General features: G+C 39.0%; 1 pseudogene; it reads left to right on the forward strand.

Moving 5' to 3' along the window:
- Positions 1-5,342: 5,342 nt before the first annotated feature.
- Positions 5,343-17,625, forward strand: part of LOC119536936 — a 31,125-nt pseudogene continuing 18,842 nt past the window's right edge.

Consider the following 17,625-nt stretch of genomic DNA (forward strand, 5'->3'; position numbering starts at 1 on the left):
CTCTGTAATGCAGGTTTTATTTACTTGCTGGGAAGAATATTACAGTATTACATCCTGCTTTCTTTATATTTCAATAGCTTTCATGCAGTGGATTTAGGAATGAGCAGATTGCTGAGGCTTTTTGTCACTTGTTCATCTCTCTGAGAGCTCACATTCTTAAAGCCCTAAATGCGTAGTTATACCTCCTAAAGGAAAACCTGCATACTTCACATTCAAAAAGTATTTGAAGGTAAAAAGCTTAGATACTATACATTATAAATGAATAGAATGTTTCATGGTGGCATAAACTATCCTTATATGCCACTGTTTTCACATTGAATGTCATTGAACACTTTTTAAATTAATCTCCATCTTCAGAGTTGTACTTGGGTTTTCTTCCTGTGCTGATTCAAAATGAAAGGTCTCATTGTTCTAAGAAGCAAAACTGAACCTAAAGTATATGTTGCATATATCCAAGACATTGAACTGTGTGCATTGTAGGAGTATTAACTTTGAAATATAATAATGTAATTTCCATTCAGCTTTGAACCATTTATGTTCAATGTAATTATATTCCAAAAAAAATTATTGAATCCTTTGCATAACTGATGTTATCACAAAATTCACTGTTCTTTTTGTATCAAAGAATACCTAGGACATAGTAAGTGCTCAAATATTTTTTGTCACTTAGGGAAAGAATGATTTATGCCATCTCATAGAAATAAACATAAGGGATCCCACTCATACTTATGGTGTACTAACAAATCAAACTGTGATTTACAACAAATTCCCTTTTTGTATCAAAGAAAAAAATGACAAAACTTTACAGCTCTTTCAAGTGATAGTATGTCATAACCAATGGATGGAAACAACCCAATCTCTTGGCAGATCTAGTTTTTATAATGAAAATATATGTATTGACTGGTACAGCTTAACACAATACATTGAGAATTCCATATTTGTTACCTCTAATTCCATGAACACCAAGCAAACCTCTTTTATTAAAATGTGCTTAACTCAATAGAAGGAATGCACTAGCTGTATTGACCATTCTCATTTCTGTGCAGTTATATTTCCAAGTGTAAATTAATACCATGATATTCTCCTTTAATAAGTAGTTTTGTTTGAGTGATTTTAAAATTATAAGCAATGGACTGTCCCCTGTGGCAGCCCCAGGGTCTGAACCCCTTCCCTTTGGGAAAAGGGTGGAGCCTTGAACACACAGTGACCCACATGACCAGAGCACAGACACTGAAGGTCATTGAACCTGCTGATAATAATCTTTCATGAGACTGAGCTGAGATTTCTTTATAATCAACTCTCTCAAGGCTCTGCTGAAATCAGCTTTCATGAGACTTAGCTGAGACTCCTTTATAACCAAATCTAGTGAGGCTCTGCTGAGCTACATAAGGCACTCCTCTTCCCCTTGTTTGCATGGATCATTGACTTCCATTTCCCAACTGATTGCCATTGGGAAACATCCCCCTGTAAGTCCCTAGCTAAAATTCATGGGGAACTTTTGCTTGGTGTGTTCTTTGGTCTTGAGGTTGTGGTGGGCTGGAGCATTTGGCAAGCCAGCCAGGAGGCCAGAGAACCATGATATGCAGAAAGCATGAATGTTGGGAAGGAAGATTTCCAAGGAAATCCTGGAATGACCACAATATCCATGTAGGGAGGGATGCCTACCTTTCTAGATGAATGGGGACCACTGAGGGAGTAGTATGGAGATGTTTATAACTCCTCAGCTGGACTAATAGCCCTCCTGCAATAGGGTGCAGGACAGTTGGGATTTTATAAGAAAAAGAAAGCCATAAAGCCACTGAAGCTGTAGCCTGGCCACTCTTTGAGTCCCTGTGATCAGCTACAAAAGAGGACTTGATGACCAAAGCAGCAGTTCACCTCCTGAAAGAGGAACTTAAGTTACAGAGGGATATGCAGGTAGCCCAAACAGAGTTGAAAGATGCTCTAAATGGGAGGCTATACTGAGAAGATGAAAATTTGGAAGTATTAGCATGTTGTTACACTAGGGTAAGGGGGAGGAATTTACTTATGTTTCAAGTAAGATGTATTCTAACTTCCCCTGATTGTATACCAAAGGTTGGGAGGCAGTGCATTTTTTCTTCAGGAAATGAGGATTCTCAGTCTGGCTAGGAGAAGAATGGGTATAATTTTGTTTGCCCTCTGGCCCAATGTTAGATTAATTCAGAGCATATCCCAGCCCAACTGGGCCCCCAGGCAGATAGGATGATGCCACTGATGCAGCCACAGCCCCATTCATACCCATTGAGCAAAGAATACATGTTACAATGTGAGATTTTACCTCTTATGAATTATGAGAAATTGAGATTCAGTATAGGCAAAAACCTTAAAAACTTTTATTAAATTGGCTACTGCAATTGTGGGATACTGGTGCAGACAGTGTACTGCTTTCAGGGTATGAGGTGAATAAATTGTACTCTCTTACAACTCCCCCTTCTCTGCATCAAAATATGTATTTGTTAACCCCTAAAATGAAAACAAATTCACTACTTAATTGGCCTATATTCCAGTGTAAGGAGTTATGGCCCCATGAGAGGGATTTGCCCCCACTAAACCCCTTATTGGAATACAATTGATGAGCTACAAGGTGTATTGAGAGGGCTAGGGGTGAAGCATGTGGTTAATACACCAGGTGCCATTGGACCAGATAGTGTAACTTACACCATGGGGATTAATGAGATAATTCTACATAATGCTCCCAACCAGTGGTATGGGACTTTGGTGCCCATTCTCAGCCCACTAATAGGATAGCCCATTTCACATACCTGGGAGAGACAGATGGACTAAGGTGAAGGAAAGCTGGGGCCAGAACTATGGGTCATGTCTTGAGGGAATATGAGGGCCTGAACCAAGTATCACATAGATAAATGTGGAGAGACCTAATAGCTGCTGGAGCTAAAACTGAGGATATTGATGGTCAGTCAAATTCAGTATTAGCTAAACTTTGGAGAAAGTTACCCAAGAAGCAGAGGTTTATTAAGCTTGAAACCAGGTGCCTAGTGGAGGATGAGGATTCTGGCTGGAAGACATAGCCAATACTACATAAAGGGCCCTCCATTCCCACCCCTTGGCCATAGATATCTGGAAGCTTCCCTTCTTCCTAGCATAGGGGGTAGGTCAAGATCCCCAAATAAAAACAATATATGTGGACACTGGGGATTGGAGGCCATATATAGAACTAACTATCTTTTGCCACCCCACACTAATGAACATAGGGTTTTGGCCTTAGTAGACACTGGAGGAGAATGCTTCTCAGTATATGGGAAGTGGCTACAAACTGGGGGCCCTACACTAACCATTGCTGGCCAGAGCAAAATATCATTTTACAAACTACTGTAGGTGAATTCCATTTCTGGGGTTGAGTGGTCAAAACAATACCCAGACACACAGTGACAGTGCCACAATATAAGTTCCCAGGGGGCTAACAAGAAATCACTTAAGGAATTGAAAAAAGTTTGCATTATAATCCCCACTCACAACCCATTAAATAGCCCAGTCTGGCCAGTGAAGAAACTTGATGGTGCCTGGCAGATGACTATTGATTATAGAGAACCAACAAAGTAACTCCTCCTTTGTTTGCCGCTGTACCAAATGTAACTATTTTGCTGTGGGACATAAGTGTTTAACTGGGCCAGTTTCATTTTGTGTTGAATATTACTAATGCCTTTATAAAGCATTTCTTCAGATCTCTCCAGCAGTCTTTGTTCACCTACTCATGGTGTGTGTGTGTGTGTGTGTGTGTGTGTGGGTGTGTGTGTATGTGTGAAAATGGTGGACATTTGCTGTGCTACCACAAGGATATATTCCTGGTCCCACTATTTGCCATGGTTTGGTAGCTCAAGATTTTGAAATGTGGAAACCTCCAGCAGAAGTCATTCTCTTTCACTATATTGATGGTATTATGTTGACAATTGTGCTGGTTTGAATCTATTGTACTCTCTAAAAAAACCATGTTCTTTAATGCAATCTTGTAGGGGCAGACTTATTAGCCTTTTAATTAGGGTGGGATGTTTGATTCAGTTGTCTCCACGGAGATGTGACCCACCCAACTGTAGGTGAGGCCTTTTGATTAGATCATTTCCATTGGAGGTAAGACCCAGCCCATTCTGGGAGGGTCTTAGTTAGATCACTGGAGTTTTTTAAGAGAGTTGATGGAGAGAAGGAGCTCAGAGAGAGAAGCTCTCTTTAGAGAGAAGCTAAGATATGTAATCCAGAGTTTACTCCTGGGAGAAGCTAAGCCAACTCAGACCCAGATGCTTGGAGACGCTTGGAGATGCTGGGAAATGCAGACAGAAGGATGTTTGGAAAGCCGTTTGAGAGATGAAGCCTCAGAGTTTGCCCCAGAGAAGCTAAGACAAGGCCCCCAGATGCTTAGAGAGAAATACCTTGGGAGAACAAGCAAGGCTGCACAGAGGCTGAGAGAGAGAAGCTAAGAGAGACAGAAGCCCAGAGACATTTTGGAGAAAGCCATTTTGAAACCAGAATCTGGGAGCAAAGGACCAGCAGATGCCAGCCACATGCCTTCCCAGCTAAGAGAGGTGTTCTGGATGCCATCAGCCTTTCTTCAGTGAAGGTAACCTCTTCTTGATGCCTCAGTTTGGATGCTATTATGACCTTAAAACTGTAAATTTGTAACTTAATAAGTTCCCTTTATAAAAACCAATCCATTTCTGGTATTTTGCATAATGGCAGCTTTAGCAAACCAGAACAACTTTTCTTGCAGAATTAGAAACCACCACTAACCCTATTCCCTCTGCTGTTGATAAAGTGCAAAATTATCCCACCCCACATACTCCTAAACAGCTAATGGCTTTCCTCTGTGCCATTTAGCACAAATCCAAAGAACTTTGTGTGTCCTAGTCAGAAAAGGAAAAACATGGAAATGGTATCTTCCACAGCAGGATGCCTTTAAAAAGGCTAAATAAGCCATATCACAGGCTCAAGCTTTAAGGGGGGTGGACCCAGACATGCCTTGAGGATTGGATGTGGCCAATACTGATATTGGCTTTGGGTGGAGCTTGTGGCAAAGACAACAGGAAAAAGGAATTCCCTTTGGCTTTTGGAATCAACTTTGGAAAGGGTCCAAGCTACAATACACCTCCTTAGAAAAACAGCTATCTACTGCCTATAATGCTTTGCTGCTAGTTGAAGAACAAACCCCAACATGCCCTGTGTCATTGCACACTGCCATCCCCATAAAGGGATAGATACAAGACACAGCAAATAATCTGCACTCAAGGAGTGCTCAGCTGAGCACTCTGACAAAATGGAAAGCCTGTTTGCTGCAATGCAGTGTCTTTAACAACAGCCCCTTAAGTGCAGGAATGAATGATATTATAGGACCAGTTTCCTATGTGGAAGAACAACACTTGCCCTTCCCTGCTGATCCCCCTGAGGAGACTGTTTCTGTGCCCATCATTGATAGATTTGGCAGTATACTGGAGTCTGTCTGGTAAATTGATGGATCAGCACATAGGCAGTCTGCCACCTGGATGGCAGTAGCCATGCATCTTAGTACAGATGCTATATGATGGGAAACTGGGACGATGCAAAGCAGCCAATGGACTGAATTAAGTGCTTAACAATGTGGATGGTCACATGGAAGCAAGAGCAATGGACGGTTGTTGGCCACCTCTTTTGGGGGAAAGGAATGTGGGAAGACATCTAGGCTGCCTGCCTTTTATGTTAAAGAATGAATTGGCTTTTGAAAGAGCAGCTAATAGATGAAAAACAGTCCCTGCAGCAGCAGACCTCAGTTATATCCTGTCCTCACCAGCCTCATATTTCATGACATCGAGCAGCCTCTCCCACCTACATTGAGTTGGTAACTGTGGGACCCATGCAAGCACTGCAAATCCAGGTAAAAGTACTGGCAACATTACAACCACAATGAGGTAATGAAACTAATTTGCTCTTGCCTGTGCCAGAGCATTAGTGGGTAGTTAAGGTTGATTGGCTTGGTCCTGGCCAATGCAGCCACACCAGCTGGGAATCCTAAGCCCATGGGGTATCATGGTCACTGAAAATATAAGCATTAAACCACAGTTTACACACACAAAAAAGTCATAGATTATTTATATCATTAATCCAGGACTCCCAATACCCCAGGGAACTACATGTATGAGTTTATGGGCACGCATTATGCTTAGGTTAATAATTGATGTAACCCCAGAAATCTTCCTGCAAATTCAGGGAGAAAAAATATGATATTTGAAAATAAATGACTCTCAGACTTTGAAATCTAATGGAGTTTGCCCTGCAGGTTTCATAAACTGTTTGGATCCAGGAACCCCTGTTTTTCTTCCAATTTCTCCCTATGGCAATGGGAATGTTTATCCTATGATTGTCCCTTCTTTTTATACTGGAAGCAGATAATTTGTTCTAAGTTTCACAGGTCCACAGCCAGAGGGGAATTTTGCCTTAGGACAAACCTTGCCTGCAACTGATTTTGATAATGCTTTGTTACAATAAATCTCAGTGCTGAAATGCCATCATCCGGTGCCACCAGCCTGCGTTGGACTGTGACCACTGGGAATTGGCCTGTGTGGAATACCCTGCTGACAGAATTTAACATATCAGAAAATATGGAAAAGAAAGACTGAAGTCACAGGTCTTATCAATTATCAGCAGAATGGTTTAATTCCTTTTTTGACCATGGTGCCATCCCTTTGTGATGTTATCTCTGATGGGGGGAGCTCCTAATGCTCTGTTACCTATTATATTTTGTAGTGGATTATAGATGCAATGTCTGTCCTATGGTCAACTGCAAACTGCTGTTTGGGGGTGGACTGTGGCAGCCCAAGGTTCAGAAACCCCCTCCTTCGGGGAAAAGGGTGGAGCCTTGCGTACCCAGCACCTGCATATCAGAGCACAGGCATTGAAGGTTATTGAGCCTAATCACTGTTTGTAATCAGCCTTCATAAGACTGAGCTGAGGCTCCTGTGTAACCAAATCTAGTGAGTCTCTGCTGAACTGTGTAAGGCACTCCTCTTCCTCTTGTTTGTGCAGATCATTGACTTCCATTTCTAAGCTGGTTGCCATTGGGAAAAATTCTCCTGTTAAGTCCCTAACTAAAATTCATGAGGAACTTTTTGCCTGGTATATTCTTTGGTCTTGGGGTTGAATAGGGCTGGAGCACCCCCCCTTCCTGAAAATACATACACACATACATAAATGCACAATTAGAGGAAATTCATGGACTTCCAGAGATGTTTCCCATCCTTGATCACAATGCCCCCCCCCCACCATGAAGGAAATGTTTTGATGTTTTAATTCCATGATTTGAGCAGAGCCAAGCATATATATTGACCCTCCTTGGAGTTGAGAAACAGCAAGTAACATGGATAACTAGTGTAAATTAATTAGAAATATATGGGTATATGCTAAAAAAGAATCACATAATTCTAATTCTCTGGAATCTCCTTTCATTTATTGAAAAGATCTTTGCAAAATTCCTTGACCCTTTAGCCATGATTAATTCTAACTTCAAGATTTTAAGTATAAATTGGATGTTGGGATGTGGAATTCATAATAGATGCTATTTTTGAAGTATCTGTCTCTGGTTTTTCATCTTCCTTATGGAGACAGAGGAGTGAAACTATTAACTTAATTCCTATGATTGGCTTACATTCTAGCAATGGATGATGGGACCAGGTAAAAAGTCCAGGATTAGCATTGGCACGGCAGTGGTAGAATTTTTCTATAAATTTTCCTTTTACCTTATCCCAGCAGTTCCAAACTTGGAAGAATTAGATCACAAATATTTAGTCTAACAGAGAGGTTTTCCTAATAATGCTTGGAAATTCTGTTCACATAATTACTTTGAAACTTCTTTTCTAATAGCACTTTCCCTTCGGGAGCAGCTGGTGACACTGAGTCCTGCAGGAACTGGTCTGAGGCACAAAGCTCCCGATTGTACTGTTCCCTCTGCCAGTAATTCACTGTGTGTCCTTAAGGAGGTTGCTTTCCCAGTCAATCATCTGATTCCTCATTTTTAGTGTCCAAGATTTCTTTAAAAATTATATGTTACATAGGCCTCTGACAGGTCCCCTCCTGATGTGAAAGTAAAGGACTGTAATGTATAGATTTGGCTTTGTCTGTGGCATCCTCCCTATAAAAACAGAGTAAAATATCTCAAGGGCAGGAGGCAGTAAGGATGAGAACATGGGACAAAGAGGATCTAGTGCTGTGGCATCTTATATGGTAACCACCAGGCCCATATGGTTATTTTTACTTATAAAAGGCTAGTGCAACTGAGGAAGACACATTTAATTTTTGTTTGATTGTAACACATTTAAATTTAAAAACTGATAGTCCATTTGTCAGAAAACTTTTTAGAATATTTGGAGCAATGTGGCATATGAATCTCCTTTTCCTACTTTGATTTTTATTAAATGTAAATACCAATCAAATGTGCAGATAAAATTTAGTAAACTGAGGTATTCTATTAGTGTGCATTAATATGTTTTACATAGACTACATTGAAATAATATTTTGAATATTGGACTAAAGAAAATATTGTATTAAATTTAATTAAAGCAATTTTGCATTTTTTTTTCATTTGGCTACTAGTGCATTTAGAATTACTTGAGTGACTTTCATTATCTTTCTATTGGATAAGTTGTTCCCAGGAAAATCAAACGTAGATGATACTTTTTCTTTGATTCTGGGCCTGTTTAGATTTGAGTACAGAAACTGAAGATTTACTTGCCCTTAGTTTTCTTCTTTTCCCTAAATGTCTCCACAGAGACCAGGGGGCTGCAATATTGTGTACATTGACTTATGGTCTCACAGTTTTATGAATAATTTATGGATTGTTAACATTCATAAAGTTTAGAAATGATTTCTCTTGGTTATCTAATCTGATCCTTAATGGAATGTGGTGGGCAGGAAACTATTTCCTCTACATAGATGAGAAAAATGAGTCTTGGAAATGTTAATGACATGCCCAATGATATACAGCAAGTAAGTTAAGTTATAGAATCCAATCCAGAGCCAGTCAGGGACCCCTTACATCCTGATTGTTAAATGAAACACACGTCTCCCCAATCCTACCCTACCCATTCTGAGAGCTCTGGAATTCCCAAAAAGACCTGATGGTGAAGTATTCAAGTTTTGATACAGGATGCTAGGTGTTGAGTTCTGGATCCATGGGTACTGGCTTGTTCATGAGAGGCAAAAACACATAGTTTTCACTTATTAGTTGATTTCTTTTTAATGTTGGGATAATAAGAGAACATTCATTCTAGATTAACTGAGAAGAGAAAATGAAGAGAACACAAAACTTGGAATATATCAAGTTATCATTTGACATTAGCTTTTAATATTTTAATATTAATATCTATGTAACGTGGAAAATACTAATAAACTGCTTTTCATGTGGCAAAAATAAGACGCATTAAAGAGTCAGAGAGCGTGCTCTCAGTCTTCGACAAAAGAAGGTAAAAGGAAATTCTAGAAAGAGTAGATGGCAGAATGAACAGAAGAAAGTGTGTGAATGATTTAATACACAAATACACACATACCCCAAGACCATAAAAATCTAGCATTGAGATTCCTCACAAAGAGAGTTCTTGGGGTCTAGTTGAGATAAAAGATGAGGGAAAGGGGAAACAACTTCATTAAGCATGGAAAGGGGTGGGCCTGGGAGGTGATATGCCCCAGGATGGAAGTGGGATGAGATGACCATGTGCACTGGAAATGAGAAAAGAACTCTAGAAATATATGTGCATAGGAATATCTAATCAGCTCTCAGCTTTTGTTTCTTAAGCAGAGTGGTTTGAATATGGTAGTACTTCCATCAGTTGGTGGGGGTACTGACGTGAGACAGTAGAAAAGAAAACTCAGTATCCTAACTTGTTGGAATCTGAACTTTGATCATCATGGGTCCTAGGTTGATCCCAGAAGAGGATTTGAGCCTTTGGAGACCCAGAAATACGTGGCTGAATCAGACAAAGCCCGACCTACTGACTCAAAAGCTGCCAGACTTTCCCACCAGTGATACTTTCCTCACAGAACTACATGATTTTCACAAGCAGCCACATACTTTAGCATATAAACATTTTATAAAGAATAATGCCTCTACTAAAAGGACATTTTAAAAATTAAACATGGGCAATTAAAATATTAATGATAATGATAATGTTTCAAGGCAAAATCCCAGAGAAACCAGAGAATGTACATTATTTCAGTAAAAGATTTTACAAACTAATGAACACTGCTTGACATTGGTTAAAAATAAGTAAATAAATAATTAATTAATAATAGGTATTCTCTTTTACTAATCTTTCCAAGTTTAGCTTTCTCATGGATTCCCCCAAATCACTAAATCTTTCTCCCTCTCTTGCTTCCTCTTTCAATCCTTTCCTTCTTTCTGCAGGGCTCTTGCTTCTGATTACTGTTTGTGTCTTTCTTTCCAATTTATAGATACATAAATTGGAAAAAAAAAGTTTCTTCTCTCTAATATTAAATTTCTTCAAAATTTTTGAAGTTGGCCCTTAATTTAAGACAATAAACAACCAGAACACTGAGATTGAGGCTGTTGATAGGTACAAAATGAGAAGGGGTTTTCCTTGTGCTCAGAGTGTACACAGTCTAATTATTTACAGAAATAACTGTATTATTAAGCAGATACAGATGATAAAATGGGGTGTAAGCAGAGTTGTTGGAACTGAAAAAGTGGACAGCAAGTTCATTTGGAATAAAAAGGAAAGGCATCTATGAAAGAAATATAATTGATTTGATTTTTGAAGGAAATTCGGGGTTTTGAGTGATTATGGCACAAATGAGGGATGGCATTCCAGTTTAAAGAAACAACGTGAACAAAGACATAGGCAATGTGATCCTGGAACACAGGTCCATCAGTTTAGCTGGTGATAGGGTAGAATAGGGTAGTCATGGAAGATAATGCTACAAGGGTAGGCAGGAGTTTCAAAAATTGAACTATGCGGTGTGGATTTAATTGAAAATTCTATGGGGAATCCTTAGACATTTAAAAGCAGCAGGTGACATCATTACAGCCCTCATCAGCAGGAAGTGGTGGCAGTGTGTAGACAGTATTGGAACAGAAAAAAATTCAGGGTGGGAACAGCATTAAAGAGGTTGTTTAAAAAAAAAAAAGGTAGACGGTAACAAAGGGGTAGACTAAAGTGTTTACAGTGGAGATGGAAATGAGGTAAATCTGCAGAAATAGGGTAAGTTGTGGGGAAAAAAGTTAGAAACTACATAATTTGGAGAATTCAAGAGAAACAGAGAACCCAAGGAAAATGGAAGGTTTCGAGAGAGGAGGATGATTTCATTGTGGATAAAAAGAGTTTAAAGCATTTGGGACTCTTAGACAGAGATGTACTATTGAAGAGAAGTAAAAAAAATAATAAAAAATAAAAAATAAAAATCTTAGCAGGAGGCCAAAGCAGTCACTTAATCTAGCTAAAATCTAATGAACATCTTCCCACAACTTTCTTCTTGTAGCCACCAAACTATAGATGCTCTCAGAGAAGATAGCCTAGGAAAACCCCAGAGAATTAAACAAATACTAGCAATGAGCAAAATTCCACAAGGCATTCAGAACAAAAGCAACCTGCAAAAAGGGTAAGTTAAAGCATGAAATTAAATCACATAACAGCAAGGGGCAATTTTATTGTATTTTGTTTCTATTGAATAAGAAAGCTGAATGATCAATTCATGTCTTTCCTATAATTTGATTTAGTGTCTAACAGTCTTTTTAACAGTATTAAAGGAAACTGAAAATTAAACTCATCTATTATTTTAGCAATAGCTGTTTTCATTTCTTGGTGGTGCCACCCAGTCTTTGTACACATCCATATGTGGGCAAATTTTTCACAATCGTCATTATAGTGCCCATTCTATTTTCTACACTTACTACTGATTTTAAGTGTTTCTCATGTTGTGATTACACACACACATATAATTTACACATTTTTATTTGTAATTTTTTAATTTTTAAATTTTTTCAACAAATAGAAAAACATTTCCAAACTAAACAAAGCAAAACAATGGGAAAAAGAAAAATGTTCACCTCACATATGTTTTAAAAATGTACTTTTAAACACCTGAATACTATTTATCTTAGTCTGCCGGGGCTGCTAACAAAATACCACAGACTGGTTAGCTTAAACACAGGAATTTTGGGCCCACAACTTTGGAGACTAGAAGTCCAAAATCAAGGTGTTAGTAAGGCCATGCTTTCTCTGAAGTTTGTAGTGTTCTGGTGGTGACTTCTTGATGGACCTCCATCACAGGATCTGCCTCCTCTCTCCTCTCGTGGCTTTTACTCCTCTGCATCTGAACTCCCCCTGCTAATGAATACTCTAGTCATATTGGATTAAGACCCACCCTGATTCAATTTGGTTATATCGTAATAAGGCCTTAGAAGATCCTGTCTATAAGTGAGTCCACACTCACAGGCTCAGGGAGTGAACATGTCTTGTGGGGGACATGATTCAACTCCCAATACTATTCCTTTGGATAAATTTTTGTGAAAATGTGTAAAATCATCCCTCTTGATGGAATAGTGAGGCTGTTTTCAGCTTTGGGTTATTATAGTTAATACTGTGATATTATCTATATAGTTAATATTATGATGAGCATCAGCCTGCTTGGTATTAACCTCTATGATCCCTTGTATTGCCATAATTGTTGTTTTCTGTGTCTGACTCTCCTGAGAAGCAGAAGGGAAAACATCCTGCCTTATTCACCACTGTATCTGCTAAAATTAGTACACATTATGTATTAAGTATTATTTTTTCTTTGGATTAATTATTTAGAATATACTTCTAAAGAAAATCAGATAGTTACAATTAAGTACTGGATCAGAGTGAATGCATAATTTTTATGATTGAAGGAATGATATGAAAATGTAGTCATTTGTATTACCACCCACCAATATAAATCAGCAAGCAATAAGCACCTCTTGTATGACATCATCATCCTAGGAATTTGAGACTAACTCTGCTATAATTTAGCTCCATATAACATGGTCTACTTTCCCAAAAGTGTTCTCATTTCTTTCTGAAGAGTGACCATTTTCACAAGAGTTACAGAATGTTCATCCCATATCCTGTCCTATCCAAGATATGGGTAAATGACCTAACTAAATCAATGGAATTATTTCTTAATAGCCATTTTATTTTCAAATTATTCTTGATTTACAGAAAAGTTGTGAAGATAGTGTGGAGATTTCCCATATACCTCATACCCAGCTTTCCATGTTATTAACATGCTACATTAATGTGGTAATTTTTTCACAATTAATGGGCCAATATTAATACATTGTTATTAACTACTGTTCATATATTATTAACATTTCTTTAGTTATTACATGTAGTCCTTTTTATTTTCTGTTCCAGGATCTCATCAACAATATCACATTATATTTATAAATCATGTCTCTTTAGGCTTCTCTTGGCTAAGAATAGGCCAAGGCACCTCTGTGACATTTTCACACTTTCCTTGTTTTTAATGACCTTGGCACTTTTTAAGCATGCTAGCCAGGTATCTTGTAGAAATTTCTTCAACTGGGATTTGTCCGGTTATTATTATTATTATTATTATTATTATTAATTTTTCTCATGCTGAGACTGACATCAGGGGTCTTGGGAGAAAGTATGTATAGATAAAATGCTATTGTCATCACATCACTTCAAGGGTACATACCATATGCCATCAACATGACCAGTCACTGTTGGTGTTAATCTTGATCATATGGATGAAGTGGTGTTTGCCAGATTTTTCCACTGTAGATTTACTCTTTCCCCCCTCTTTCCATATTTCATACTTTGGAAGGACATCACCATGTACATCCCACATTTAAAGAATGGGGAGTTTAGCACTACCTCCCTGAGCGCAGAATATCAACATGAATTATTTGGAATTGATTTGCATAGAAGAATTGTCTCCTCCACTATTTATGTGTTTATTTGATTATTTATTTATATTTATATCAGTAAGAATGTACAGATACATATTTTATACATTGTATTATAATCCAGTGTTACTTTATTTATATTGTTGCTCAAACTGTTCCAGCATTAGTTATTGAGATCTCTTTTAAGTGGTTCCTGAGTCCCTTCAACACACCATTTTTTTTTTTTTTTTAGTTAGTACTTCTCTACCTCTGGCACTAAAAGATGTTCCAGGATAATCTTTATATATATAGATTATCCTGGAGCATATAATCAATACATATATATATATACATATATATGTATATATGTATATTTCCTACCTCAGCCCTAAAATCAATTATTTCTCTGAGAAGCTGGGTGTGAGGTATATCAGAACCATTTTATTGGATTATAGTACTGGAGAGCAAAAGCTGGATGCTATGTTTGCTCATTGCTTACTGCAGGGTGGCTGTTTCTGAGTCCTTTCAGTTGACATAACAAGGAAACAGTGTAAACTAACCCATATATATATAAACATATCTATAAACATTTCTACATGTATCCATATATATCTACATTAAGGCAAATGTTAATTCATACATATGACTCCAACTCTAATCCATTATCACATGGATCATTGTAGCCTTCTCTCCTTCCTTATTGTAACCTCCTATTCCAATAGTGAGAAACCTGGCTCCCACCATCAGTTATCCATTTACTTAAGTATTTAATTCCAGTGTACATGTGTAATGGTTTCAGAAGTGTTAAACCTGTATGCTGGTGGGAAATAACTATATTAACTAGAGTATGGTTCTGATGTCCAGTTACTTTTCCTTTTAGTCTTAGAGATGCCATTCATTTCTAGAGTTACTTAGGTTTCTTCCATTTCTTTCAGTGAAGTTGTTTAATACAATTATATGACAGTAGATTATTTTGGATTACATCCTGGGATCTCCCAACCTCCTATGTGATTATTATTATTATTATTATTTTGGCTTTTATAAAAGGGGGTTTATTTGGTTACACAGTTACAGTCTCAAGGCAACACATCAGCAATCAGGTACCTTCACTGGAGGATGGCCAATGGTGCCAGAAAACCTCTGTTAGCTGAGAAGGTACGTGGCTGGCGTCTGCTCCAAAGTTCTGGTTTCAAAACGACTTTCTCCCAGGACATTCCTCACTAGGCTGCAGTTCCTCAAAAATGTCACTCTTAGTTGCACTTGGAGTATTTGTCCTCTCTTAGCTTCTCCAGAGCAAGAGTCTGCTTTCCAAGCCCGTCTTCAAAATATCTCTCATCTGCAGCTCCTGTGCTTTCTTCAAAGTGTCCTTCATGGCTATAGCAAACTGCTCCTTCTGTCTGAACTCTTATATATTGCTCCGGTAATTTAATTCAGACCCACCCTGAATGGGTGGGCCAACACCTCCACGGAAATTATCCAATCAGAGTCATCACCCACAGTTGGGTGGGGTGCAAAGAATTACAACCTAATTAACACTGATAGGTCTGCCCACACAAGAGTACATCAAAGATATGGCATTTGGAGGGACATAATACACTCAAACTGGCACATTCCAGCCCCTGGACCCCAAAATGATACTATCTTTCCATATACAAAATACATTCATCCCACATCAATATCACAGAAACTTAAATCATTCCAGTAACAATAGTGAAGTACAAGATCTCATCAAAATCAATTATAGGTGTGGTCAGTCCTAACCTAAGGCATAATTTTCCCTTAGCTGTGGATCTGTGAACTTAGAACAAGTTATGTGCTCTCAATAAACAAAAGAGGGACATTCATAGGATAAACTTTCCCATTGCCATAAGGAGAAAGAGTAAGGAAAACAGGGTTAACAGGACCAAAACAGTTCCTAAAACCTGCAGGACAAACTCCATTAGGTTTCAAAGTCTGAGAGTCATTTACAGAATGACTTTGCATCCTTAGGGCTTGAGAGAGTGGGAATCTAACCCTTCCTAAGGGCCTTTGTGGCAGCCCTTTCTTCTCCAAATGCTTGGGTGAGTGCGCCAACATATCCACATATTGGGGAGATCACCTTCTCGGCCCCACCCTCCTCAAACATCGGGGCAGCACCCAGATACCCTTCCATCTCTGGGGCACACGCTCAACCCCTTCAGAACAGAGTGGTGGCATCCAGGCTCTCCCCAATTCCCTGGGAATGTGCTCCACCTTCTTTGGGGCTTTGGGTTGCAGAACATTTCCTGAGCATTGAGGTGGAAGGCCTGCACTCGACCTCCAGGGCAAACTCACCCTTTCCGTGCATGTGGGCTGCTCTGCTCTCCCAGCCCAAGACCTCTTGACTCCAGACCTCAACCTCCAAGGCTCTGTCTTTGAAGACATTTTTCCTTCAATTTGTTGCTTGTCTGTCTCCTCCATTCCAGACTGGCAGTGGCTCTGCCTATAAAGATCTTGCAAAAATTCTGTTGGCTTCGCATGAAGCACACAGCGATCAAAGTTGTTAGACAATAGGACTTTCCACAAATCCTTTCTGCATAACTCCATCTCCAATCTTGGCTTGTACTGAAATGGCAGCTGGGTTCCATGTTTAATGAAATCCTCATGTTGGGCTGTAGCATCTGGGGATCCACCCCCTGGAAGCCTGGAATTTTCCAAACCATCAGTTTCTGGTTTCTTTGAATCCAAGAGTTCACTTCTAAGTTTATCTCTCTCTGCTCACATTTTACTATAAGCTGCAGGGAGAAGTCAGGGTACATCCTCCACACATAGCATGGAGATCACCTCAGCTAAGTATTCCAGGTTGTCTTTCAAATTCTTCCTTCCATCTGACACCAGGATTCAATTTTGCCAAATTCTCCACCACTTTAAAACAAGGATCACCTTTCTTCCAGTTCACAACAACGCATTAATCATTTCTGTTCAAGGCCTCATCAGAAGTATCTTTAGAGTCCATATTTCCACAAACAAGTCTCTTCAAAGCAGTTTAGGCCTTTTCTATCAAGCTCCTCACAATTCTTCCAGAATCTTCCCCTTATCCATTTAGAGTCCATATTTCCACAAACAAGTCTCTTCAAAGCAGTTTAGGCCTTTTCTATCAAGCTCCTCACAATTCTTCCAGAATCTTCCCCTTATCCATTTAAAAAGCCCTTCCACCATGTTTGGTATTTGCAAACTCAGCAGCAAAAGCACCCCATTTCTCTGGTACCAAAATCTGTTCTAGTTTGGTAATGCTGCCAGAATGCGAAACACCAGAGTTGGATTGGCTTTTATAAAAAGGGGTTTATTTGGTTACACAGTTACAGTCTCAAGGCCATAAAGTGTCCAAGGTAACACATCAGCAATCATGCACCTTCACTGGAGGATGGCCAATGGTGTCTAGAAAACCTCTTTTAGCTGGGAAGGTACATGGCTGGCATCTGCTCCAAAGTTCTGGTTTCAAAATGGCTTTCTCCCAGGATGTTCCTTGTTAGGCTGCAGTTCCTCAAGAATGTCACTCTTAGTTGCACTTGGGGTATTTGTCCTCTCTTAGCTTCTCCAGAGCAAGAGTCTGCTTTCAAAGCCCACCTTCAAAATGTCTCTCATCTGCAGCTCCTGTGCTTTCTTCAAAGTGTCCCTCATGGCTATAGCTGTGATTATTTTTTTTTAATTTGCTTACATTAAGGCTTGCTCTTTTTGCTGTCAAGTGCCATGAGTTGTAACAAATACATAATGGCATGTGTCCA

Source organism: Choloepus didactylus, chromosome 6 (genome assembly GCF_015220235.1).
Source record: "Choloepus didactylus isolate mChoDid1 chromosome 6, mChoDid1.pri, whole genome shotgun sequence".
NCBI classification, from domain to species: Eukaryota; Metazoa; Chordata; class Mammalia; order Pilosa; family Megalonychidae; genus Choloepus; species Choloepus didactylus.